Source organism: Myxocyprinus asiaticus, chromosome 2, assembly GCF_019703515.2.
Source record: "Myxocyprinus asiaticus isolate MX2 ecotype Aquarium Trade chromosome 2, UBuf_Myxa_2, whole genome shotgun sequence".
In the NCBI taxonomy this organism is placed as follows: Eukaryota; Metazoa; Chordata; class Actinopteri; order Cypriniformes; family Catostomidae; genus Myxocyprinus; species Myxocyprinus asiaticus.
Window position 1 is genome coordinate 67,628,048 of NC_059345.1, and position 27,507 is coordinate 67,655,554.

A 27,507-nucleotide genomic window follows, 5' to 3' on the forward strand; every position below is an offset into this window, starting at 1 on the left:
AAAAGCAAAACCTTTGAGATTTCCTTTCATCATTTCATCACTCCACAGATATAAAGAAAGCAGATGTCTCCTCCTCTGTGTCACTGTGTGTATATAAACCAGAAACATTTGCCATTACACAATCGTTAAAAGTGAAACCAGAGCGCTTTGCAATCACTATCAGTTTATACTTGTTCTTTTATATTTTTGCGGAAGTCTCTGCTGACAGTGAGTGCATCAGAGTTTACACTTTACACACTCTTCCGGACAGGAACTGATCTGGCTGATGTTCACAGTGCTGTTCAGTGACGATCGGAGTGCAACTGAATGACACAAAAACATGGCATTTATATATTCATTTAAAATTCCCTTATTTGGGCATTAAAATGTGATTGGAATTGAAGTGCACAATAATCACGGTTATTTGAGTTAAATCAAATAACTGCGATCAGATGGTTATTTAATAATAGCGACAGGCCTGCTTCTGCTTATCCCATTTCTGTCTCCACTCTTAATATCTCCTATAATACTACTTATAATAACAAATAAAAATGAACATAAAGGTTCATTTCCTTGCAGTTTTGACGGGTTCAGAAATGTGTTTGTTTCGGGTAAGGGGCGCAGTCTTTTAGTCATATGTGTTTCATTCCTAGTCTAAGGCGTGAGGAGTGATGGCTTTCTCCAGTGTCTCAGCATCGCTCATGTCTAGATTGTATCACTCCTTTGATTAGGGTTAGAGTTAAGCCCTAACAGATACTAACCATGGTTTTACTCTAGTAATATTGCAGTAACCATGATGGTTTCTATGCTTTTACTACAAATACCATGGTTAAACTTTGGTAACTGCAGTAAAACCATGGTTAATTTGTGAAGGTTTAGTTAAAGATGAGTTAAGTCTTTTGTAAAATCCTTTTAAAGCTGATGTAACTTTTCCCAGCTTAATATGCATATACAACTATAAGTAAGCCATTCATAGATTACGTTTGTTTTGAGTGACCCGTCTTAAGAGAGACAATAACAGTTACTCAACCAATGGCGTGAGTTGGGGGCAGAACTATCTCTTTGTTTGACCAACGGCAGACGAGGGGCATATTCAGAAAGCTGTTTGAGAACAATGTTTATTTTTGAAATTCCGTTTGGTGACGCTAGTGACACAGAAATTACATACTTCAGCTTTAACTAACAAAAGTCAGTTCCTTAATGACATCATGCTCAAGGAAGTGACATCAATTTTGGTGGGAAAAGAGCAGCACAAACGTCAGTAAGTTTGATCAATTCTGTGATGTTTTGTGCTATTAGTTGGTTTGTATCACTCTGTTTGATAAAATTACAGAAATCAGTATGATACAAAATTAAACTATAAAAATGAACCCTCATGTAAGCTAACTGTCAATCCATCGCTGACCAATGGCTGCCTTTAGCTCTTTATTTCTATCCTGTTTTTGCCATTGTGAATAATCAAAATATAGCCCAATGAATAAAGCTGACTTGCTTGAAAAAAATTATAACACAAGCATATTAAGTTTGTTTAAAGTTACAAAAGGTACTGAATAACAGCAATGAACACTGTCGTCCACCCAAGTTTTATCATGGAGGAGCAATTCAAATGTGCTTTACAAACGACACCCTGAGAAAGACTGCTAATAAAAACACACTGATGATGTCACACATTCGGAAGAAAGTTCAGAGTAAAACTTTCCCACGTCGGGGAGGGAAAATTAACACCTTTCCACCGAACATCAGCTCTTTCTCTCACACACACTCCCAGGTTTTATCAACTCTTCTCAGCTCAACGTTCCTCTCCTCCTCTTTGCCCGTGGCATCAGGGGACTTTGATGTGAGAATCACACAGAGATGTGTGAAGACGCAGGATCTTGGCACATGAAAACATTGAAGAGCTGTAAATGAATGTTCATCACACGTCTGGAGCGAGATCGTGAGAGAATGTTCTAATTTTGAACTCTCTGCGATCTCGCCAGGGCTGATGTGTTAGCGTGCCAAAACTTCATCAGAACTCAACTCCAGAAGTCTGTGTGCTCTCACAGGAAAGTGGACGGCACAATTCTGATGTTTGCTCACTGTTTAATGAGCTTGCATGCACGTAAACATGCATGAAGTCTTTAACGGCATGCCATGGCCCTGGAAGTCATCACTGCCAAATAACAACAGAGAATGTGGCTTCATAAGTTGAGTTTGTAAAAACTCATTAACGAGTTGTGATGACCAAATCCTGCTGGTGCTGGCACAACATTTCTATTAACTAATGGGATTGTAGGTCTTGGGTTAGTACTGGGGTTGGAGGTAGAACAAATATTCCGATTTCAGGAGTAGTTAATGGTTACGGTTAGGACTGTTTTTTGACAGGAATGTTCCGAGATCAACGCTAGTGTGATTTTACCAATTCATAAATTATCCCAGATCAACATTCATGTGTTGAGGGGTGTGACGTGATGACCTCCTCCCCTGACGTCAGCGACGCCCCGCCCTTTGAATCAGCCATCCTTCGTAGGCTCCCGACGGGAGTGGGCAGGAGAGAGAGGAGGGACGCAGTGACTATTCCCCATTTAGCAGCGTGTGATGAGGCGCACCGCAAGTTAATGGAGCCTCATCACCACTGCCTTTCAAAACACAGCATGCCTCTACTCGGGAGACCGGTCTCTTCATGCTGGTGTCCTCGCAACTCCAGGAGGATCCCCGGCGAATGGAATTCTTGATGTGGCCCAGGGTGGACAGGCCACCACAGAAGCTGCTGCCCCTTGCTCCCCAGACCAAGGAGCGGGTCGTAGCCACAGGCCCCCACCCATTACACCTTTACCTTACTCTCTCTTCACTCCCCTCCATCACATAGCCCCATTTACCACAAGGACACCAGGTTCCCCTTTGTTTTGGTCAATTTCCCCTCTGGACACATTTATTACCCCACATGATTGGCTGATTAGATAATCGCATGAATAAGTAGGTGAACAGGTGATGCAAATAAAGCGCTCAGTGAGTGTATTTGTACATTTTTACAATTTTATTGAAATTATAGACCCCCTAAATCCTACCCCTACACATTTCAATAATAATAAAAACGTAATTAATGTATATTGACAATGTTTTTTTTAAATTAATAATTCAATTTGAAATATTTTCTTTCCATACTTAATGTTTAAATCAATAATTTTTAATTCGATTACATCATTCGCAATGTGAAAGTGTCCAGTCAGGTCTTTCTATTTAATTATGCTTTCAATCATCTGTAAAAAGCAAATCAATTGCAGTTCTGAAGAGCAATGAGAGCTAAATTAAACATTTACTCTAATCGAAGCTCATATTACAAACTGCCTGTGATAAATTATTGTTTCATTTTTCCCGTACTGAGTTTAACTAGTTCTGACTGAACGGAAAACAAACCATATAATCTGACAGATGACATGTCAACCTGTCACCTCTCTCTGTTGCCATGGTGACTCCCAGCAATCCATCCCAAAATCTTTGACCTCATTAAAATACTGTGGCATCGTTACTTGTGGTAAACCATTTTTCACAAATGGCAGAAAAGCTCATTAGCAAAACGACCTCACAAACGGACACAAATCAATTTCCATTCGAGGCGCCTCATGAAAATGGTAACACTTAACACACATTGAATGAATGAGAGAATATTTTCTTTTTTTCTTCTTTTTATGACAATATATATCCATAATATACCCAAAATATACACAAACACATAGGCTATGCTCAGAGTGTAATCCTAAAATATTATTTCCTGAATACTACACAGTATACACTGTATACTGCTTACTATTTCTTTAAATAGTTAACATTTCAAACAGTAGTACAGTATGCTAAACTGTTGTCACATGACTTCAACACATTTCATGTTTAATTAGCGAGTGATACCCGGTTATCGTCTTGGAAACACATACGTTTATTTTTTTTAATTTTTTTTTGTGTCAAATGTTTTACCTTTCGGCAGTCTGGTCAAATAATGAGATGAAATAGAGTGTAAACTAAATGTTGTTTTATAGTCACAGCTCATGAATTGTAAAAAACATATTTCATACTTTTTTCATTTTTTTCTTACAGTAACTGTGGTAACAGCGTTGAATGATTGAGCTTAATGAAGCATGGAATTTATGCCTCTAACGCTCGTGAAAAAATTCATGGGACAATAAATTGTACCCTATTCCTAATCATTAAAGATTCTCTAGTCAATGCAGTTTTTGATTCTTGCATAACACCCTCTGTATATCGTACAGATCTTGTTCAGAAGTGAATTAACTGCTTGCTGTGACAACGTGAAGCGCTCATTTCCATCTATTCGTCATTTTCTGTGCAACTTCCCTTGACAGACTATCGGCGTGTTTAGCAAAACAGCGCATTACCTTCTTTAGCCCAGACAGGAGCGTACACATTTATAAATACTGAATTAGACTGATCCAGCTTTCCTCCCACTTTTATAAAGCACGCCATACATCAAGGGAGAGAGAACTAGAACTGGTATGACTTAAAATATCAATCATCCAAACTTTCTCATTGTTACTATCACTGTGAATTACCTGAACAATTATTTAATCCATTTGTTTAATTGTGCATAGTTACATTTTGAATAGATGTTGAAAATAACAAAAATAAAGACATTTGTCACTTAGCATGTTTCATTTCAGTTACTGAACAATTTCCTTTAGTATGATTATTTTTGGCCCTCTTTCTTTTTTGTTCCACAGCAAAAGGAAAATCATACAGGCTTGGAACAACATGACGGTAAGTAAATGATGACAGAATTTGCATCCCTAAACAAATCAATTACCAAAACTTTACGGGCTGAACAGAAATCTTCCACTTCAACATATTCTGTTTCTTTTGTGATTTGTAAAAATTATTTGTGAATAAAATGAAGTAGATCTTGATGAAAATTCTGTTCCCGCAATATATTCATATTCATATGCATTGTAACACCAAATTCAAGCTCCATGTGAATTACTACGTCGTGTCATTTCCTGTCTTGTCTTTGCTTTGTTTTCTCACCCCTTTCTCCTGGTATTCTCTTGAACAGGGTGTCTTGAATGCCGTAACACTATCATGGCAATCACCACCCACTGATTGACAGTGTTTACTTACAATCTCTCTAGTCAAACTCCTCCACAATTCAACACCGTATAAAGTCACAAATTTACCACAAACTATCACACTCATCATCTCAAGAAACTAACACCCACACATTCACTCAACTCCAATTATTCCCTAAACTCCACCCACACTCGCTAAACTCCACTCACACACTCAACTTTGCCTATCCCTTAATTATACCCACACTGACTTATCTCCACCCACACAATCACTCAACTCCACCCTCAACTCCATTCACACACTCACTCAACTCCACCCTAAGTTCCATCCACACACTTAACTCCACACACTCACTCATTCAACTCCACCCACCCACACACTCACTCAACTCCAAACACTCACTCAACTCCACCCACATACTCAACTCCACCCACCCACACACTCACTCAACTCCACCCACACACTCATTCAACTCCACTCACCCACACACTCACTCAACTCCACCCACCAACACACACTCACTCAACTCCACCCACCAACACACACTCACTCAACTCCACCCACGCACTCACTCAACTCCGCCTATCCCCTAAACTTCCCCCACACACTCACTCAACTCCACCCTAAGTTCTATCCACACACTTAACTCCACACACTCACTCAACTCCACCCACACTCACTCAACTCCACCCACCCACCCACACACTCACTCAACTCCACCCACACACTCACTCAACTCCACCCACCCACACACTCACTCAACTCCACCCACACACTCACTCAACTCCACCCACCCACGCACTCTCACTCAACTCCACCCACACACTCATTCAACTCCACCCACGCACTCACTCAACTCCACCCACGCACTCACTCAACTTCGCCTATCCCCTAAACTTCCCCCACACACTCACTCAACTCCACCCTAAGTTCCATCCACACACTTAACTCCACACACTCACTCAACTCCACCCACACTCACTCAACTCCACCCACCCACACACTCACTCAACTCCACCCACCCACACACTCACTCAACTCCACCCACGCACTCACTCAACTCCGCCTATCCCCTAAACTTCCCCATACACTCACTCAACTCCACCCTAAGTTCCATCCACACACTTAACTCCACACACTCACTCAACTCCACCCACACTCACTCAACTCCACCCACACACTCACTCAACTCCACCCACCCACACACTCACTCAACTCCGCCTATCCCCTAAACTTCCCCCACACACTCACTCAACTCCACCCTAAGTTCCATCCACATACTTAACTCCACTCTCACTCAGCTCCACCCTAAGTTCCATACACACAACTTAATTCCACACACTCACTTAATTCCACCCACACTCACTCAACTCCAGCCAACCACACACTCACTCAACTCCACCCACACACACACTCAACTCCACCCACACACACACTCAACTCCGCCTATCCCCTAAACTTCCCCCACACACTCACTCAGCTCCGTCTATTCTCTAAACTCCACCCACACATTCACTCAACCCCGTCTATTCCTTAAACCACACCCATTCACTCGCTCAGTTTCATTCAAAACAATGTCTTTGTTTTATTTTAATATTTACTTTGCATTGTGTTCCTGTGTTGTGATGAAGCAGTGCTGAAGTATGTATGTATTTTTGTACTTTCAGAAGTGAGAGAAGCACAACACAATTTCATTTTGCACAGATGCATAATATTGATGGTTTCTTTTAAATTCATTACAGACTAACCACTTTTTGTGCACATCTTTGTGCACCTGTGTGTGAGAGCGCTCTCATTCCTTATTAAGATCTGAGCATCCTCACCACATGAGGAATTAGTGCATCTGATGTGTAAGAAACAAACTCTTAAAGACTCACTCGTTCTAATTTACACAGCAGATTATGCTAATACAATCATAATTCATGCTCTGACGAGCCACTAAATAACCTGCTCTCAACATGCTGATTAAATCACTGCACATGCTGGCAATTTCATCCAGCAGCGTGAGACCACATGGCCATGATCTCTTGCCTTGAATACTCTTTCAAAAAAAAGTGCAACTTCTGATGTCACGAGGGCACTTTGGATTTAGACATATTTAGTTTGATTATACATACACTACTAGTTTTGAAACACTTACTCATTCTTTATTATAATTTTTTTCACATTTTAGAATAATAGTAAAGTCATCAAAACTATGGAATAACATAAATGGAACTATGGGAATTATGTTGTGACTAAACAAAATCCAAAATAAATCAAAACTGTGTTATATTTTAGCATCTTCAAAGTACTCACCCTTTGTCTAGAATTTGCAGTTTTGTAAATTTTAGTTTTGTAATGAAATAAATTAATATGCTGGCACAATTATATTTTTGTCTACAAAACTCATTTCAAACATTTAAGCAAGTCAAGTGTTTCAAAACTTTTGACCGGTAGCGTATATGGAGGTAAATGCCGTTCATTCACATGTATAATGTAGAAAACGTCAAGATTTTGTTCCAGTACACACTTAATGTGATCATTTTCTAATTCTAATTAGCACTTCTTGCCAATGTGAGAGGAACTAAACCAGGGTGTGAATTATTATAACCTGAATCCCCCAAAGGAAGTCAAAACAAAGTCTTAAAAGTACTATACTGAACAAATACTCTTTCAGTTCTATATAATGAATGTTTAAATAGCATTTTAAAACTATGTTTCAATAACCACAGAAGTTAAAGACCCTGTGAAATGGCTTGACGAGCACAGTATTTCTGTCCTATGTTGACGTATTTCCTATTGATACGAGAAGATCAGGGAGTAACATATTGAAGGGCTCATCTTTTTTACTTTTGTTTTAGCCAATATGATATTACTGTAGGTACTCTCATTACTCTCACTGTAGAGATTTAATTGGATTAAAATCTGTGTGATGTCATCAATATGTTTTAACCGTTTTCTCCAAACTTTAAAAGTGCATATCTTGTCAAAACTTCAGGGAGTGCAAACAACTTAAGACGTTTTTCGTTTAGGGGTGAAAAAATTTGTGTGAGAAAAGCCTAAACAGATTGGGTGCCAAAATTATCGACAGAAATTCCTTTGAAAGTCATTGTTAGCTAATGACTGCGTTGATTCAAATCTCTTCAGTGATTGGCAGTGTGGTTTGAGATCTCTTCAGCGACTGGCTATGTGAATTCAGGTTGGATGCTAATGTAATTCCTGTTTGACACTTGGAGTAATTTACTACTGCTGTTTTTCTTGTGGTTTCCGCTTCAAGAACAGCTGTTCAATTCACTCAATCTGTGTAAAACACAGTCAAGCGCTGTTAGTCGCCTACCAGTCACCTCTCTATCTCCATTTGTATTTTTTCCATTTCTTTCGACTAAAATCTGTTCTGTGGCCTGAGGGTTAAGGTGCTGATATTACAAGGGCTGTGAATTTTCTGAGAGGGAGGACTGCATTTGGGAGCTCCGGTTGATTAGAGTGTGTGTTTGTGTGTTATCGTGCTCAGCAGATTTACAGCAGTGTTATCATGGTTCATACCTTCTGCACTTCAAACATCAGAGTGAATAATGACCAAATGCATTTTTTTTTTTTTTTTTAAGGAGGCAGAAAATTATAACACTTAAAGCATCTGACACACAACATACAGTATCAATTTATCTAGAAATGTTGCATGGATCCCACAGATCAGAGTGACATTGTAAATTTCGTAAAACTAGAGTTAGAACAATAACTGGTTTGAACAATATTCAAGCTTATCTACTTAACGGCTCTTTAAAGACCTAGTGCAGGGTTGCCCAATTAGTTTTCACCAAGGGCCAAATTCTGTCAATAATACAAAGTCAAGGGCCACGACCCTCGATGTAATGACAAAGTGTTTGTGCTGCTGCTATTATTACTATTGTTGTTTTTATTATTAAAAGAGTCACGTGTAAATATTCAGATTTTTCTCTTAGTTCTTTTTCTCAGTATTAGTAGGCTATTTTATTTATTCAAACAATTATGAACATATTGTTTGTATACAAATACACAAAACTACACAACTTTGCCTGCTGAAAAAAAAAAAAAAAAAAAAAAAACTTTAATGAACAAACTGGATCTCCATGTCCTCCATGCGAGTCAATTGTTCCTGCTCATCTCCAAACGGGATATACTCCCTGCACTTTCCCTAATTGCTGATTCAATTATTAGACCTATTAGCATTAATATTGTTATTGCTCTTAAGGATAATATAACAAAGTGTTCGAATAATTTCAGTAAAGAAAAGACCATGAGCCAATGTTTTCTTATATATTATTTTTAATATTAGGCTATGAATCATATTTTTTTTACTGTGCAATGTTATTCTTACTGTGCACTATTTCACATGTATTTGTATCACAGTATCTTGTGTTATATTATCCAGGCATTAATCCAGGCATTATAAAAAGAGTAGTTGGCTTTGGGAGTCTGTTTGGAATATCCTCATAGCAAAATACATGTGCAAATATAAATAGGACGTATATTTATGCAACAGTGCTCTTTACTCATCTCACTCACATAAAAACACAGATTATATACTCCTTAAAATGCATCAACACCGTGGAAAGAACATAATGAAACAGTTATGCCAAATTAGGTAAATAAATGCTTTAACCGAGTTCAATATATTAATCTGTAGCACTTGACAGCTAGCCTGAGCAGAGCAGGAGACTGGTATAAAAGTTTGTAGAACAGCAACAGTGCTGCCTACTGTACAGGGGTGAAATAGTTCTTCTTTTTTTTCTTTCTTTTTTTTACGGACTCTGTGTGTGTAGACCATTCGTCTGAAATTTGTCTCACAAAATCGTTACGGATTTGGTGTGAACACACCTTTAGCGGGCCAAACATTTGTCTCTGGGCCGCCTATTGAGGAACTGTAATGTTTGATATGTTTGGTAACTTAACGTACAGTCAAGTTAAGTCAAGTTCATGTTTATGTTTTGTTTAGTTCATGTTTATAGTTAGGGTTATTGGATCTCACTTTTGATAATAAAATTGCACTTGGGTTCTTCACTCCATCGTCTTCATCTGCATTGTCATTGCCAGTGCCAGCAACAAATGTTACAGAATACCTGACCTAACCATAAACCCAGCAATCCAACTCCTACGCTTACGTCAGGGGAATCGTCCCCTGGAGGATTATGTGGAGGACTTCTGCACTCTGACCTGCCAGGTGGACTTTAATGAGGTCGCCCTTTGATTAAGTTAGCCAATTTCCTCTTTGATGCCTGGCGGTCGCAGTTCCCTCAATCTTGTTCAGTATATCGACCTTTCCCTGCAGATTACTGGTTCTACATTCACTGTGGGGGAGGCAGATGCCAAGCCAGAGTCCCACGTCATGATCGATGAGCCAGAGTCCCACGTTATGGTTGACGAGCCGGAGTCCCACGTCATGGTCGACGAGCCAGCGTTCCACATCATGGTCGACGAGCCAGCGTTCCAAGTCATGGTCGACGAGCCAGCGTTCCACGTCATGGTCGACGAGCCAGCGTTCCACGTCATGGCCGCCGAGCCAGAGTTTCTCCATGCCATGTCACAGCAACGCTTCAGCCTGCTCCATGCCATGTCACAGCAACGCCTCAGCCTGCTCCATGCCATGTCACAGCAATGCCTCAGCCAGCTCCATGTCATGTCACAGCAATGCCTCAGCCAGCTCCATGTCATGTCACAGCAACACCTCAGCCTGCTCCATGCCATGTCACAGCCATGCCTGAGCCTGCTCCATGCCATGTCACAGCCACGCCTGAGTCTGCGGATCTGAGCAGTTGGACCTGGAGATGGTTCCTGCCCTTGTACCCACCCTATGGACACTTCCTCATGATCAGGCAAGGGGAACTTTCGACCCTCTGACCCCACCTGGACCCTCCGAGCCCTGGGCTCCGCCTTGGCCTGTTGATCCCTCGACATCATCTCGGCTCTACGTTCCCTCAGCTCCACTCTTCCCTCCAGCTCCTCCTTGGTCTGTCGTCACCTGGTTGCACCTTGTCCCTCCGATCCATCAGCTCCACTGTGGACCTCCATCCCTACGGCTCCGCCTTGGTCCTCCGAGCCTCCAGCGCCACCTTGGTCCTCCCTGCCTCCGGCTCCACCCTGGCCCTTCGAGTCTTCGGATACTCTCTGGGTACCAAGTTCCCTGGTGTCGCCCTTCAAGTCTCTCAAAGCTCCACCTTCCATGGCTCCACCCCTCAAGTCTCTCACAGCCCCACCTTCCATGGCTCCGCCCCTCGAGTCTCTCAGGGCCTCACCTTCCATTGCCCTGGTCCCATCCCCCATGCCCTGTCTCGCCAGGCCACGCCCCACGCCATGCTATTCAAGACCCCCCCCATCTCCCTACAGAACATTTTAAATTATGTCATGTTTAATGTGTTTGTCCATGTTTTGGTGCATCAGGAGTCACCCCTAGTGGGGGGATATGTAATGTTTGATATGTTTGGTAATGTTGTCATGTTAAGTCAAGTACAGTCAAGTTAAGTCAAGTTCATGTTTATGTTTTGTTTAGTTCATGTTTATAGTTAGGGTTATTGGATCTCACTTTTGTTAATAAAATTGCACTTCTCTCTCCATCTCTTCACTCCATCATCTTCGTCTGCATTGTCATTGCCAGCTCCAGCAGCAAATGTTACAGGAACCCTGACCTAATGAATTCACTTGACAAGTGTAGTTTTCTTTCCTGTGTTTCCAGTTTGTTTCTATTGAAACAGGAAGTTTGGGCAGGACATATTGAAGGGCTTTTGACTGGACAAAAATCTGGCGAAAAAAAATCTACTTACCCTCAATGGCCGCATTTCCACTATTGGGCCAAATGAGGGCGTGCTAGTGTTTGCCAGGGCCAGTTGCATTTCCACTGTCACTTCCGGAGCTTCATCGTGCCTCTTCTGGGCTTTCTCTGGGCCAATGGCCAATGATCTTCGGCCCGCCGATTACCCTTGGGCCAAACAATTATCAGGGCCAACCTGAGATTGAGTCGGGTTCAATATCAAAGGCGGAGTTTCATCAAACTTGTCAGGATACATATCCAGATCATAACGGTAAAGGTTCAGGAAAATATTTTTATAAAATAATGCAGGCACAGTAACAATCCATTAAAACACACAATGGACAAATTGGTGCCAAAAGAAATTAATTCCATGGTTCAGTGAACTTTCATAGAGGGTGTGCTGGGACATTGTCTCGCTGTTAGTGGAGAAACCACTCGGGAAATCATGGCAATTACAGTCGGTGAGTTGTTATCTTTAATTTATCTTGCTAGCTAGCTAATGTTTACATTCAATATAAACTCAATATTTTAGATAATTAGATAACATGATACCTCAGCTTGAGCTTCCGTATTGCTTGTGAAATGGTTGAGGTGTGTGACGTTGGCACCAGGGCAGCGTATTAACGGAGGGTTTTAGGGCAACACTGCGGGGCTATTGGCCATATGGTGGGAACGCAGATCGACTATGGTCTTGCGGCTCGAGGCCCAAGGCTATTGGCCCCAGCTGGCCAGTTGATAGCCCTGGCTTGCACCGGTCCGATAGGGGAAATGTGGCTATTTTGTTCCAAATCTGTATGACCTTTTTTTCTCCATGAAACACAAAAGGAAACACTTTTAATAAAATACTGGTCGCTCTTTTCCATGTTATTACATTGAATGGCGGCTGAAATCTGGCCAGACTTTTGGACCTCACTACATACACAAACACAGACCTTTACGATAATTATGTCTTCTTGAAATAAACCTTTGAAGTCTTATTTCACAATATTCTCAACATCTCACTCTCTCTCTTTTACAAAATGCACGCAGTTCAATGTAGAGTTTCCAATTACCAGCGGCAAACAGGCAGGAGCGGCACTTCTCTTCAGATCTTTTAAAAGCTGCCCAGAGCTTTGGATCATTAAAGGCATACTCAATAAATGTCCAATAGAAATCAGAATAAAAAATCAGCAATCACATTCACAGAGACACAGCGTGATTCCACTGAAAGCTTTTAAAAGGATGGTAATTAGAGAGAAAGATTTTACAGTTTAATTGATGAACTTATCTATCTATCTATCTACAGTTGTGCTCAAAAGTTTGCATACCCTTGGAGAATTGGTAATATATGTGCCATTTTTAAAGAAAACATAAGTGAGCAGGCAAAACACATTTCTTTTATTTCTTATGGGATTCATATTCAACTGTAGGTTATAACAGAATGGCACAATCATAAAACAAAACATGGCAACAAAGAAAATGACCCCTGTTCAAAAGTCTGCATACCTTTAGTTCTTATATTGTGTATTGCCCCCTTAAGCATCAATGACAGCGTGCAGTCTTTTGTAATAGTTTTCTATGAGGCCCCAAATTCTTGCAGGTGGTATAGCTGCCCATTTGTCTTGGCAAAATGCCTCCAGGTCATGTAAAGTCTTTGGTCATCTTGCATGAACCGCACGTTTGAGATCTCCCCAGAGTGGCTCGATGATATTAAGGTCAGGAGACTGTGATGGCCACTCCAGAACCTTCAGCTTTTTCTGCTGTAACCACTGGAGGGTCAACTTGGCCTTGTGCTTAGGGTCATTGTCGTGCTGGAAAGCCCAAGAGCGTCCCATGCACAGCGTTCGTGCAGAAGAATGCAAATTGTCTGCCAGTATTTTCTGATAACATGCTGCATTCATCTTGCCATTAATTTTCACAAGACTCCCCATGCCTTTAGAGCTCACACACCCCCAAAATATCAGTGAGCCACCACCATGCTTCACAGTGGGGATGGTATTCTTTTCACTATAGGCCTTGTTGACCCCTCTCCAAACATAGCGCTTATGGTTGTGACCATAAAGCTCTATTTTGGTATCGTCACTCCAAATTACAGTGTGCCAGAAGCTGTGAGGCGTGTCAAGGTGTTGTCAGGCATATTGTAACCAGGATTTTTTGTGGCATTGGCGCAGTAAAGGCTTCTTTCTGGCAACTTGACCATGCAGCTCAATTTTGTTCAAGTATCGTCGTATTGTGCTCCTTGGAACAACCACACCGTCTTTTTCCAGAGCAGCCTGTATTTCTCCTGAGGTTACCTGTGGGTTTTTCTTTATATCCCGAACAATTCTACTGGCAGTTGTGGCTGAAACTGTTCTTGGTCTACCTGACCTTGGCTTGGTATCAAGAGATCCCCGAATTTTCCACTTCTTAATAAGTGATTGAACAGTACTGACTGGCATTTTAAAGGCTTTGGATATCTTTTTATATCCTTTTCCATCTTTATAAAGTTCCATTACCTTGTTACGCAAGTCTTTTGATAGTTCTTTTCTGCTCCCCATGGCAGAGTATCTAGCCTGCTCAGTGCATCCACGTGAGAGCTAACAAACTCATTGACTATTTATACACAGACACTAATTGCAATTTTAAAAGCCACAGGTGTGGGAAATGAACCTTTAATTGCCATTTAAACCTGTGTGTGTCACCTTGTGTGTCTGTAACAAGGCCAAACATTCAAGGGTATGTAAACTTTTGATCAGGGCCATTTGGGTGATTTCTGTTATCATTATGATTTAAAAAGGAGCCAAACAACTATGTGATAATAAATGGCTTCATATGATCACTATCCTTAAATAAAAGACAGTTTTTTGCATGATCAGTCATATTTTCAAAATCAATGCCAAAATTTCAAAATTTCTGCCAGGGTATGCAAACCTTTGAGCACAACTGTATCTATCTATCTACACTGCCTGGCCAAAAATAATGTACCCGACATGCATAGTGCACACTGTACAAGCCTCTGGAGGCAGTGTTATGATCTGGGGTTGCTTCAATTGGTCAGGTCTAGGCTCAGCAACGTTATGTGGCAATAAAATGAAGTCAGCTGACTACCTGAATGTACTGAATGAACAGATTATCCCATCAATGGATTTTTTTCTTCCCTGACAGCACACGCATATTCCAGGATGACAATGCCAAGATTCATCGGGCTCCAATTGTGAAAGAGTGGTTCAGTGAGCATCACACATGAATTGGCCACCACAGAGTCCTGACCTTAACCCCATTGAAAGTCTTTGGGGTGTGCTGGAGAAGACTTTATGGAGTGGTTCGACTCTCCCTTCATCAATACAAGAATACTTTAGAAGATATAAAAATAGACACAAATGAGACAATTGTTGACATATAAGTATAGAGCTTTAACATTAATGTGGATAGCATACCTCAGATCATTTTGGTCTTGGAAAAATTTGATGAGAAATGAGAAAACCTTCACATTCACGGATAATGTAGATCTATTTTATCAGGGGTCTTCAAACTTTTTTAGGCTCAGGACCCTTTGGAGGATAGACAGATGGAGCAGGGACTCCCTGTTATGTATTGTAGCCTATACAATTGAGTTTTAGACTTTAAGCCTGACCAAAAATAGCATGCACATAGTTGCATATTAATTAGAGCTGTCGATTAAATGCATTATTTTTGCCTGCATTAATTTAATGCAATCATGCCTTCTGACCCGTACATACATTCCATAATAAAAGTATGTATTTTCCTACCATCAGAGCAATTCAAGCTTGACATACATGTAAATTTGGTGTTTTTACGACCCGCATCAGCAGGAGGCAGTTGGCATGCCTCAACAAACCTCACAAGCAACACAGCCACTGAATGCAAGCCGGTCACACAGGATGTGTTCTTGACAGCTGGATGAAGCACAACAGAATGCAGAGATATCAAGATGGGATTTTCATAGTTTCAACTACTTTTAATTTAACACAGCATCCTAAAAACATGCTGTTTATGATGCTGAAAACCAGTAAGATGTTACAAAAGCATCTGTCTGATTCATATGTACATAGACTGACAATACAATAAAAAATAGTGCAAACTATTTTTTTATTAATCACATGCGTTAACGCGTTAATTCTGACAGCTCTGTGTCTGTTATATATATATATATATATATATATATATATATATATATATATATATATATATATATATATATAATTTTGGGAATTATCATCATTATTATTATTAATATGTGATTGTGAATAATTTGATTAATAACAGGCATGTCAGGTAATTCATTATTTTCTTTAAAAATGTTAATGCTTATATTACAAAGCCATTCAAATAATAATTACTGATGCACAGTCATTTTGTAACACATCAATGGAAAGGAGGCGGCGAGATCCGGCTTGACAATATAAATAACTCTCTCTCTCTGACACATTGCCGTCTCCGGTCGGCCTTATCCCTCTCGGGCTTAATCAGCCTTATTAGGGGCCGGGTGTGCGGAATCACGACCCCCCCCCCGCCATGCTACACATTTACTTTTGCATTACATATACATTTTTCTTAATACAATTTCATGTGGGAGGAACAATGAAACATTCAGCTGAACTTTAATTGACGTTAACTTAATATTGAATTTTTGTCTCCCATATCTTTTAATGTTTTTGAGATCAAACAATAATCAGCTGCCACAGCCTCCCGGCTGAAGGTCCCAATGTTGTAAAATGGTCTTGTAAAGTGGTCACAGAAGCTACATACATTAGCTTAATTGATTATGTAATTAAACCTTTAAATCCTTATGAGGCGAGTATTTTCTCAAGTCATCAGCACAGGTGTTTATTATTACCAAAAAACGGTAAATGAAAATGAGAAATGCATTCTGTCCCTTAAAACAGCTGAGACCGCAAGCTGAGCAGAGCAGGTTACAGAAAACAACTTCAGCTTACATTTCCAGAAGTTTCTACAGCTGCTAAAAATAGAGACAAAAGGAGCAAGCCTGAACCCTGGAGACCAAACCCTCCCTCCTGCTCCTCTCTCGTTCTATCATCTACATCTGAAGATGTGAAACTCAACTGCAAGATATTTTCTAAAAGTAGCAAAACAAAAACACAGGTCTGATCTCAGGACAGAAGCATCTGAAGTCTAATCTTAGAGTATAACTACCACATGTGCAATCTTTGAATAGTACAATCTCAGGTCCGATCTCAGAACAGAAGCACCTCAGGTCTGATCTCAGAGGAGATCAACTTCCATGTTTGATCTCAGAATAGAAGCCTCTCAGGTCTGGTAAACACAATAAATAAATACTCCAGTGATGTCACCAAACTTCAATCACATGCAATCCTAATGAGCAGCGAGTGTGTGTGTGTGTGTGTCTGTCCCCTACAAAGTCTTGGCATCATGTCTGCCGATCTTCCCTCTCATTCTCTTTCTTCTGTCGCTATTACTCTAAACGTCCATCTGTTCTCCTCCCCTGGGTTCTTATTATTCACTCGATCCAGGGGTTTCACTGCCCTTTTATCCATCTCTCCTCTAATTCTCTCCTCTTATATGCTCTCCTCTCTTCCCCTCTCGACTCCTTTCCTTTTCTCCTGTCCTGTCCTCTCATTCTCTCTTCTTCTTAGTGTTTCCTGGCTCTGTTTCCAAGCACACACACACAGCTCTCTGGAAACTTCGGCACCATTTTGTTTCCGGCAGGTGTTATGCTGTAAATAGGTCACAGATCCGGATCCGTAATGGTGGTTGAGAAAGTTTGCAGTTTTCCTGGAGGTGATTGCTTTTCTGTGGAGAGTTGAGCAACTGGAACACAAAGGGGCTCTAGAGACTCAGAATATCTCTGTCCCAATCCATCCCGTGACCTCACTGTCACTTCAGACTTCCTGTTCAGCCGCGCATGATGGCCGCACACAAAGCACGTGTTCACACAAATGTGCAAAAAGCCTTTACTGCAGCCAACTGCTTTTGTGTGTGATCTAAGGTATGGATAAAATATGATTTCACCTTCGACATGATCAAATATTGACATACTCCCTTAAGAAATCACTCTTGATTAATAACCAGCATTTTCTGGTCCATATTTGATTGGAAGAACAATGATTTATTTTTAAGAGATTTCTGTTGTCTCTGGTGAACTTCCACCGCCAGCGAATTTAATTTACATTTCAATAAAATTCACATTTACAGCTCAGAGAAGCAAACCACTGGCAGGAATAGAGGATGAGTTTTCAGTTCCCACATGTGATAACACACAGACACACACACGCAAACACAATCTATTGTTTGTGTTGCATATTGATGCATGTAACATTTACATTATTTTAATTAAAACCACGTGTCTTACCTTTCTGAAAACTTTTGGTCACATCTGTGAGTAAAACATAGAGAGAGAGAGAGAGAGAGAGAAAACATTAATGTCTGTAAATGAGACAGTAAATAAGCAGATATTGTAAATAATGACCACAGAACCATCAAAACACAAAACCACATTCTGTATATTAGAGGGTTTGATCACCAAGATTTCAGCCCCAATTAATTGCGCTCACATTGTAATCTTTTGTGTTTCATGGAATAAAGAAAGACTCAAGGGATCGGAATGACATGAGGGTGATAAGTTACATTAAGGTTGGTCAGAGAGAGAAACAAAGAGAGTGTTTTGTGGCTCATTCTGAGATTCCATTGTTCATTTCTGTTGATCGACAGCAAACAGGAACGACGTGTTTTTCTCTGTTATGGCTAAAAGTTATAGAAATAAGAGACACACATACACACACTCAGAAAAACTAAATGAGATGGAATAGAAACCCTAAAGCAAAGGATAGAGAGTATATGAGTAGATATTTAATAGGTCACACAAGACTCATTACGTAAGGAAGCAAGAAAGAAACTCGACCATAATGATATCCTGAGCGAGAGAGAGAGAGAGAGAGATAGGTCAGGTGTACTGTCATTTTCCCACATTCATTTGTGTCCCTAGAAACAGCAAAGACAGTGAATGTGTGTGTGTGTGTGAGACAGTAATATGTATTCATTGGGTGATTGTGGAAATAAATAAATGTACACTGTTTTTTCAAGTCAATCTCTTTTTGAAGGTTCCACAGAGATGCTGAAGCTCTAGAACAAAGACGCAATAATCAGATTATCCCTAAAAAAATACACAGAAAGAATGGAAGAAAATCCTCTTTTGTCTTCCTCACCTTCACATCACGCTTAGGATCAGAATGATTTTACCAGTGATCTCTAAACAACAGCACATATATTCACACTGATTCACACATTAAACATACTTAACCCTCCTATGGTATTGAAAAATGGCACCTCTCTTTGGAATTCACGGTCATTTTTGACCGAAGGGTCAGATGTATAACCACTTTTTTATGATGATAATGACACCATTTCTTCTTCCCTGAAATAAGAACAATAAAATGATGCATTTCTTTTGGGACTTTATGCTGTTTTGATCTTATTTATATGTACATTTCTAAATGTTAACATTAATTTGCATATACAAATAAGCAAATAAAATAAGAATAATATTAATAATAAAAATAAACATTCAGAACCTACACTTCTATAAGTTAAATAAAATATGAGAATGTGACATAAATTGGAGCCATCTGGTGATCAAAATATAAAGAACATGACTTGAAAACCATGTCATGCCAGTAACAGTCAGTTGATGACTACAGACACCTACTGTGTAATCTGATGACTTGTAACCTAATTTTATATTTATCACAAGATATGCATTTGGATATATATTTAGACATTATCAAACTATTATTTGTCAAAGTTTAGCATTTTAAATTGATTTGAAGTGTCAGTTTTTGCAGTTAATGTCATTACGCTTGCAGTCAAACCTGACCATGGTGTTACAAAGAGAAGACACAGAATAAGCATTTTTCTACCAACAATTTATTTCAAATATACAAATGTAATAACTCAAAATGAATGCATAATAATGTCAAGAAAATGAACAACATGAAACAAAAATAAACTGCAAAATTCAGAAAATTTTATTAGAGTATAAAACAGAAGAATCATAAACATTTTGCAATTTCAAACTTTCTATAGTAAAAAATTATTTTGCAAACATGAGTGTGTGGTGTGTGTGTGTGTGTGTGTGTGTGTGTGTGTGTGTGTGTCAGATTGCTGTCAACAGCTGGAAAATAACAGATGACTTGTAATGCCAACAATGACCAAAAGATGGCTGTAGAACTCCACTTATTGATGCCCTGGTTCTGTGTGTGTGTGTGTGTGTGTGTGTGTTCTGCATTGTGAGTGTGTTATTGTCTCAACCCTTCATTTCTGAGTGTGTATGTTTAGCATTGTTACTGATTTATTGTTTTTTTTTTTTTTTGACAAATATAAAAACAAATCTCTGTGTTATAGTCTCACTAGTTCATTTTGAGTGTGAGTGGGTGTGTATGTTTTGCACTGATGATGCTTTAGAGTCTTACCCTGTAATTTCTGTCTGGTTTTTTTCTGCATTGTGGCTGATTTATTGATTGTATTTGACAGATTAAAAAAAAATAAATTGCTCTGTTTTTTGGTCCTTCCCATTAATTTACAATGGGTGGTCAATTTTGACTGCGAATACCAAAGGTGTTTGTTTTTTTTTGTTTGTTTTTTTTACGACCACTTCGAATTATCAAATTATTTTATGTTCAAACGGCAAATGGAGAAACGTCACCAAGACTTGTACTGCTCTATATATTACTGAATATCATAGGAGGGTTTAAAAAAAATACTTATAAACACAGAGTTTGATAAGCATTAAATAAAGACAGTTCATTAGAAAAGAGATGTTTTAATCTACATGTATTTGAAAATACAGCTAAATCTGAGTATAGTTGATGTAACATGAGTATAAAGTAAATATCGGTAATCAGTCTCTGTCTTGAATTTCCTGATTGGTGCACCACTAATCATTTTACTTCCATTTGTGTTATTTCATAGTTTTGATGACTTTACTATTATTCTAAAATGTGCAAGTTGTCATATTTTTTTTTTATTTTTTTTTTTATTTTTAATTTTTTTTGTTTTGTTATTAACAATTTTTATTGATTCCATTCATAAGACAAACAAACACAACATAACATACAGAATCAATTATATACATTAAACCCCTTCCCCCGAACATCAATCATTTTGGGTTCATCCATATGCTCGAGGCAACATTTAAATAAATGTCTGAGTTAAACACTCTGGACACTTTTGTCCATACCGCGTGCAAATGCGAGATAACGGAGTGTAACTTAACTTCTCTGATTAGTTTAATAGAAAGGCTTTGCAATGACGAAATAGGGGCAAGAACTTCCTGTTCAATACAATACCAGGGAGGGGCTCTCTCAGGTGGAAGAGACCAATGAGCCAAATGTCTGAAACCGAATGCAAAATAATAAAACAAAATCTTGGGAAGGCCAAGCCCACCTTTGTCAATTGGCCTATGTAATTATTGAAATGTAATCTGAGACGCTTACCATTCCAAATGAAGGACTTCGCTATTCTATCAGATTGCTTGAAATAAGAGAGGGGGACATCTACAGGGAGAGATTGTAACAGGTAGTTGAATTTTGGAATACAATTCATTTTAATAACATTAACCTTCCCAATCATCGATAAATGTAATGAAGCCCACCTGCCAACATCGCTCGAAAACCTTTTTATTAAAGGGTCAAAATTAATTCTAACTAAATCAGACAAATTTGCTGGGAATAAAATGCCCAAATACTTAATGTCCTGTTTGGGCCACTGGAAGACACCCGGCTGAAAAGCCGTTCCTGGGCAGTACGCTGTCAGAGCCAAAGCTTCGGATTTAGACCAATTCACTCTATATCCTGAGAACTTAGAAAAGGAATTAATAATTCTGTGGAGGCAAGAAACAGATCTAGTGGGGTCGGAGACGAATAATAAAATATCATCTGCGTAAAGCAAAAGCTTATGCGCTATACCTCCCGCCACCACCCCTGGTAAATCATCCTCTTTTCTTATCACGGCTGCTAATGGTTCCAGGGCAAGACAGAACAATAATGGGGAAAGAGGGCAACCCTGCCGGGTGCCCTTATTCAGAGTAAAATAATCTGAAAATAATCCATTTGTTTGTACCGCCACTCCTGGGTGTCTATAAAAGAACTTAATCCATCCAATAAAAGTATTCCTGAACCATACATTTCCAAAATCTTAAAAAGATAATCCCATTCTACCATATCAAACGCCTTTTCGGCGTCAAGTGAGATGACATCGACCTGAGTCTGATTATTAGCCACTGACCACACAATATTGATGAAACGCCTAATGTTATCAGAAGAGCTGTGGCCCAGAATAAACCCCACCTGATCTATAAGTATAAGAGATGTCATAACTTTACTCAATCAGTTAGCCAAAATTTTTGACATTATATTTACGTCTAGCTGGATCAGGGAAATTGGACGGTAACTCTTACACTCGCTTGGATCTTTGTCCTTTTTAAGAATCAGACTGATCCGGGCTTGTGTCATGGTTGTGTCATGTGCCATCTGGCCCCGGAACTTTGCCTGTAGGCAAGGCCTTACTTACCTCGCCAAGCTCCTCCAAGGCTATCTCAGAATCAAGAGAATTTTTTTGCTCAGTCGTAAGTTTAGGGAGTTCTAATGGTTCCACAAAGTTTCAAATATCTTCATCAGTAGACGAAGATGTGGAACTATAAAGATCAAGACAGAATCCTTTAAAAGCATTATTAATATTAATGGCTGAGGTAAAAATTTCACCACCAACAGATTTCACTGAGGGAATGGTGTTTTATATATCTAGCCAAAAGCTTCCCTGCTTTGTCCCCGATTCAAAGTATGACTGTCTTGCCCTGAATAGCCAAAACTCTACCTTCCACGACAAAATAGTATTTCAATCGGGTCAATACTCTGAGGCCATCAGATGACATTCGCCGCCTCAGCTCTGCCTCAGCACTTTTAATATTCCCTTCCAACTCCATGAGTTTCCGTGCTTTGGATTTTTTGATGAATGAGGCATACTGTATGATCCGACCCCTAAGAACCGCCTTAAGTGCCACCCAAGCCATGCCCACAGAGGATACTTAGCACCAGTTGGTCTCCATATAAACATTGATTTCAGACTTTAACATTTGTTGGAATTCAGGATTTTGCAAAAGGGATCCATTAAAGCACCAACTAGATGATTTCTTTTTCTCTGTATGTGGCAATACCTCTAAACTCACCAGGGCGTGATCTGAGACTAAGATGTTTCCAATTGCGCAATCAACAACAGATGAAATGAGGGACATAGCTATAAAAAAAATCTATTCTAGAATAAATCTTATGGACTGATGAAAAAAAATTATAGTCCCTACCGGATGGGTTCAAAAGTCTCCAAATATCTGTAAGACCAAGATTTTTACACATCCTGTGAAGCGTCAATGTTGCTCTAGGGGGTTTACACACTTTTGCTTCACTATGATCAAGGACTGAGTCCATCAACAGATTAAAGTCTCCTCCCATTATTATATCATGAGGGGTGCCAGAGGCTTGCAACATCCCTTCAAGATCTATAAAAAAGCCCTGATCATCAGTGTTAGGTGCGTAAATATTAGCCAAAATCAAACGTTGCCCCTGAATTTCTGCTAAAACAATAACAACTCTTCCTAACTTAACTTTAATCTGTTTGAGACATTTTAATTGTTTATGTTTATTTATCAGTATAATGACTCCCCTGCTCTTACTTGAGCCAGCACTAAAGAAAACATGTCCACCCCATATCTTCCCAAAATTTTCAGCTTCCTGCAGGGAAAGATGCGTTTCTTGAAGAAACACTATATCATATTTCTTACGTTTAAGAAAAGAAATAACCTTCCTTCGTTTTATGGGGTGCCCCAACCCATTCACATTCCATGTGGAGAGAGACAATCCACTCATATTAATATCTGACATTTTGACATATTAGAAAAAATAGACTGTGTGTCAAAAATAAAATTATAAAGACCACATTCCACATTAGTGCAACAATCAAACCCCAAACTCCCCCCTGAACCAAACAAACAGAAAAAAAGAAAAACGTGTGCATTAACCCCACGCACGACAGCAACCGCCGTCCATCCCTCTAAACTCAAACAGTCTATGTATGCCTACGAGAGCCCCGGCTCAAGTCCAATGTTGCTATACAAATTTTGTAAAACAGAATTATACAACAGAAGATAATCTATAAAACAAATTCTAGCCAATAGGCAGGATAAACACAAAGAATGTGTAGATTCATCCACATAACTGTCCCGAAGGTGTGTTCCTCCACAAAACAAACTCCAGCCTCTAGCAGAACCAGCACACAAAAAAAACAAAAAAGCCGCTCAGTTTCCTCGGACAGTCAAGTAAATGTTCAGTGAGTCACGCTCACTTGGCTGCAACGTGAGTACCACAAAATGACTTAGTGCACTGACTTTATGAAGGACATGGCTTGCTGGGGACATGTAAATACCTTACGGCCATTCTTAGTATCTATTCTCAATTTGGCCAGGAATATCAGTGCAAAAGCGACCTTCCATTGATGTAAGAGTTTCTTGTATTCCTGGAATCGATCATGGTTCTCTTGTTGAATTCGCAAAGTCCAGGAACAAGAAAATGCTGTGGTTCTTCTAAGAAAGCCTTCCTATAATCCTCGCCTCGCATAACACGAGATCTTTATTAGATGATATCAGAAATATGGCCAGAATTGATCGGGGCCTGTCTCCCTCAGCGGATCGCTGAGCTGGGACACTGTGAGCTCACTCGATTTCCAGCTTATGGCCTGTTATGTCAAGCAGATTCAGAAAGAGCCCATCCAGGAATTCCACCATATTCTGACCCTCTGCTCCCTCAGGAATTCCAACAATTTGGACGTTATTCTGCCGGTTACGATTCTCCAAATCCTCCAACTTCTCCCAGACGTGCTCCAAATCTGCCTTGGACACTAGCGGATTAGCAGCTAATTCCTTCTCCGATGACTCCAGATAATTGATCTGTTTCTCAATATCCCTAACTCTTGTAACCATCTCAGTGAATTTCATCTCTATGTCCGTGATCGATCGACGTATTGCAGAAAGATCCTGCAAGTCAGCAAAGACCTTCGTCAGCATTGCCAATACGTTCAGCAATTCTCGCCAAATTTCTTTCACCTCTCCGGCAAAATCGACTCCCTGGCTTGAGGCCTCCGGTGGGGTGTCAGCTTGAGCACGTAAGTGTCTTTTAATGTCTCCAGAGCCCGAGAACTTTAAATTCTTTGACATATTGTCTTCCTAGAACAATTATTGATCAGGGTGTATCGAATTTCACTGGTTTATATCATTAAAAGTATCAAAACTAACAAAGTGCGCAGAGCTCGCTGTTCACAAGTCCGAACTTCACATGGCATCACGTGACTCCCGCAAGTTGTCATAATTAAAGAATGCAATGGTGTGTCCAAACGTTTGATTGATGTAAATGTTAAAAATTAAAAATAATGTTTTTCCATTTTGCAAAACAGACTGTAGTTTGCCATCCTTCGACCTCATTTGTCAATTTCTTAGTTCTCTTAGCAAGTTCATGACATCACATACCTATTAACCAAATAACAGCAGCTACCATCATCTCTAGTCCCAGTTAAATGTGATTCCGCTCGGATTGTATATCAATTAGCATGTGACAGCAAGCAGTCTCCGAGCGCATGTTTCATTTTAACCCAACCAGCAGATGAGAAACTCAACCAGCTGAACAATAAAGAGTCGAGATGACTGTCTGGACCAAAGCCAAATCATAATGAAACTGAGGTAAGGGAATAGTTCAGCCAAAAATAAAAATGCTGTTGTCATTTCCAAAGCCATATGACTTTCTTCTTTCGATGTTGGGCAGAATGTTAGTCTCAGTCACCTTTTGCTGTCATCACATCATTGTTGAGAGTAAATATGAAGACGATTTCAGGACTAACATTTTGCTGGTGTTCATTTGCATACATCGAGTTCTGCTTCATGTTTGAATTTGCAAAGAACTTCATAGACACAGTTTCAAATGCATCAAACGTTAATACAGCGGAGACACAGAAATCCCGTAACACTCTAGCTTAGCATTTATATGATACATTATACAAATGAGTAAACATTAAGATTATATTACACCATCTCAGTGAAATACATGCGAGTAAGCAAAATTATAACCTCGAAATTCAAGTCACGCTATCAATGGTAATAAAAGATTATGTGGGAAAGATGCCTGTAGTTCACTTGCTGCAGGAGTATCAGAGATTATTTAACCGTCTCAGTTCTGTTCATGAATCAGTGAACATTTCAAAACACACGTCAGTGAGTGTGTATGAGTGTGTGTGTGAGTGTGTGTGTGAGAGAGAGAGAGAGTGTGATTATGTGTGTGTGTGTGTGTGTGTGTGTAAGAGAGTGTGATTGTGTGTGTGTGTGTGTGTGTGAGAGAGAGAGAGTGTGATTGTGTGTGTGTTTGTGATTGTGTGTGTTTGTGTGATTGTGTGTGTGTGTGTGTGTGTATATATATGTGTGTGTATGTGTGTGTGTGTGTATGTTGTTGGGCCTCATGTATTCAGATATAAGAAAAAGGCAGGCCTAACACAGTCGTAAAGCCTGACTGAGGCCTACACACACATTCATAAATCTTACTGATAAAAACCGCACCAAAATCAAACAAAGGGAGTCCAAAACAGACTACAAATCCCATGAAGCCTTGCTCACTTTGCACCTATGTGTGAAATTCCAAAGGATCGAATTCTCAACTCCTACTGGATGAGGCGCAAGACAGAACGCCCCTCAACCATGACGTCGTTGGGAGTAGAAATACCTCTGAGATCCTTCTGGGCATCCCTTCCAGCAACATTTGCGTGTGGTGCATAGACGCAACTCATCGCTGCTCTCAGGTGTAACCCCGTTGCACAAGGAAGTAACGTAAGACTTGAAACTGTGGCCATACAATCTCCATCTTGCTGGACGAGTTGAGATTACTCTATGTTCCACCGAACACTCTAACGGATCCGAAGGAGACCGGTGAGCAATCCGCATCTTCATCCATTTGCCTGCAGAAATGAAGAAAGAAGATTTCTCTTCCCTCTTCAACTGGTCGACATCACTGATTTCTCCGCCAGCCCGCTGAGAATCAGCAGCCGTACCGCCCGCCAACAGAGCGAGGAAACGGCCTCCCGTCATCACTCAAGCCTTGAGGAACCGAGTCGGAATTAAAGGACGGATGAACACACATTCTACCTGCGTCCTCACATGATCCAAGTAAGAGGTTTACGTCTGGGCAGAGATAGAATATTATAGTGTGTCATTCTTGTGTATCAAGGTTATTGCTTGTACAGTTTACGGACCGGTGAGTCCGCTCATTGCTGCTAATAATACTCAAGGTATTAATGTAATGTACTGTTATCACGAATTAGATTTTGCTGTGTTGTAGTCCAACCTCATTGGACTGTTGTGTAGTTCCGCCATCACGGGTGAGACCGGCACACTGAGTTTATCCATTAAAGAACCAAAGACCACGGGGCGGTTTATGAGCCGTTCACCGTGTCTCTGAGTGATAAACTAACAGATGCTTTCTCTCCCAAAATCACGAAACCGGCTTCAGTGCCACCACTTTATTCTCTCTCTTTCGTACTAACCACACACACACGACCCCTCACAAACATTCCCGCACACACATTTGGCTAGTAGATAACTTAGTGATAAAGCTCAGCTTTGTCCCTAAATTATCGTACAAGCGGAGACACGCGGTAAACGAGCAGATGGC

General features: G+C 40.0%; 1 protein-coding gene across 12 annotated transcripts in view; it reads right to left on the reverse strand.

Annotated features, from left to right (window-relative positions):
* LOC127454472 (receptor-type tyrosine-protein phosphatase delta-like) overlaps positions 1 to 27,507 on the reverse strand; it is a 590,598-nt gene that overhangs the window by 453,109 nt on the left and 109,982 nt on the right. For all 12 annotated transcript variants that reach the window (XM_051721784.1, XM_051721752.1, XM_051721766.1 and 9 more), the window contains exon 3: positions 18,108 to 18,131. The gene's annotated coding sequence lies outside the window, so the exon portion shown is untranslated. The remainder of the gene's footprint in view (positions 1 to 18,107; positions 18,132 to 27,507) is intronic.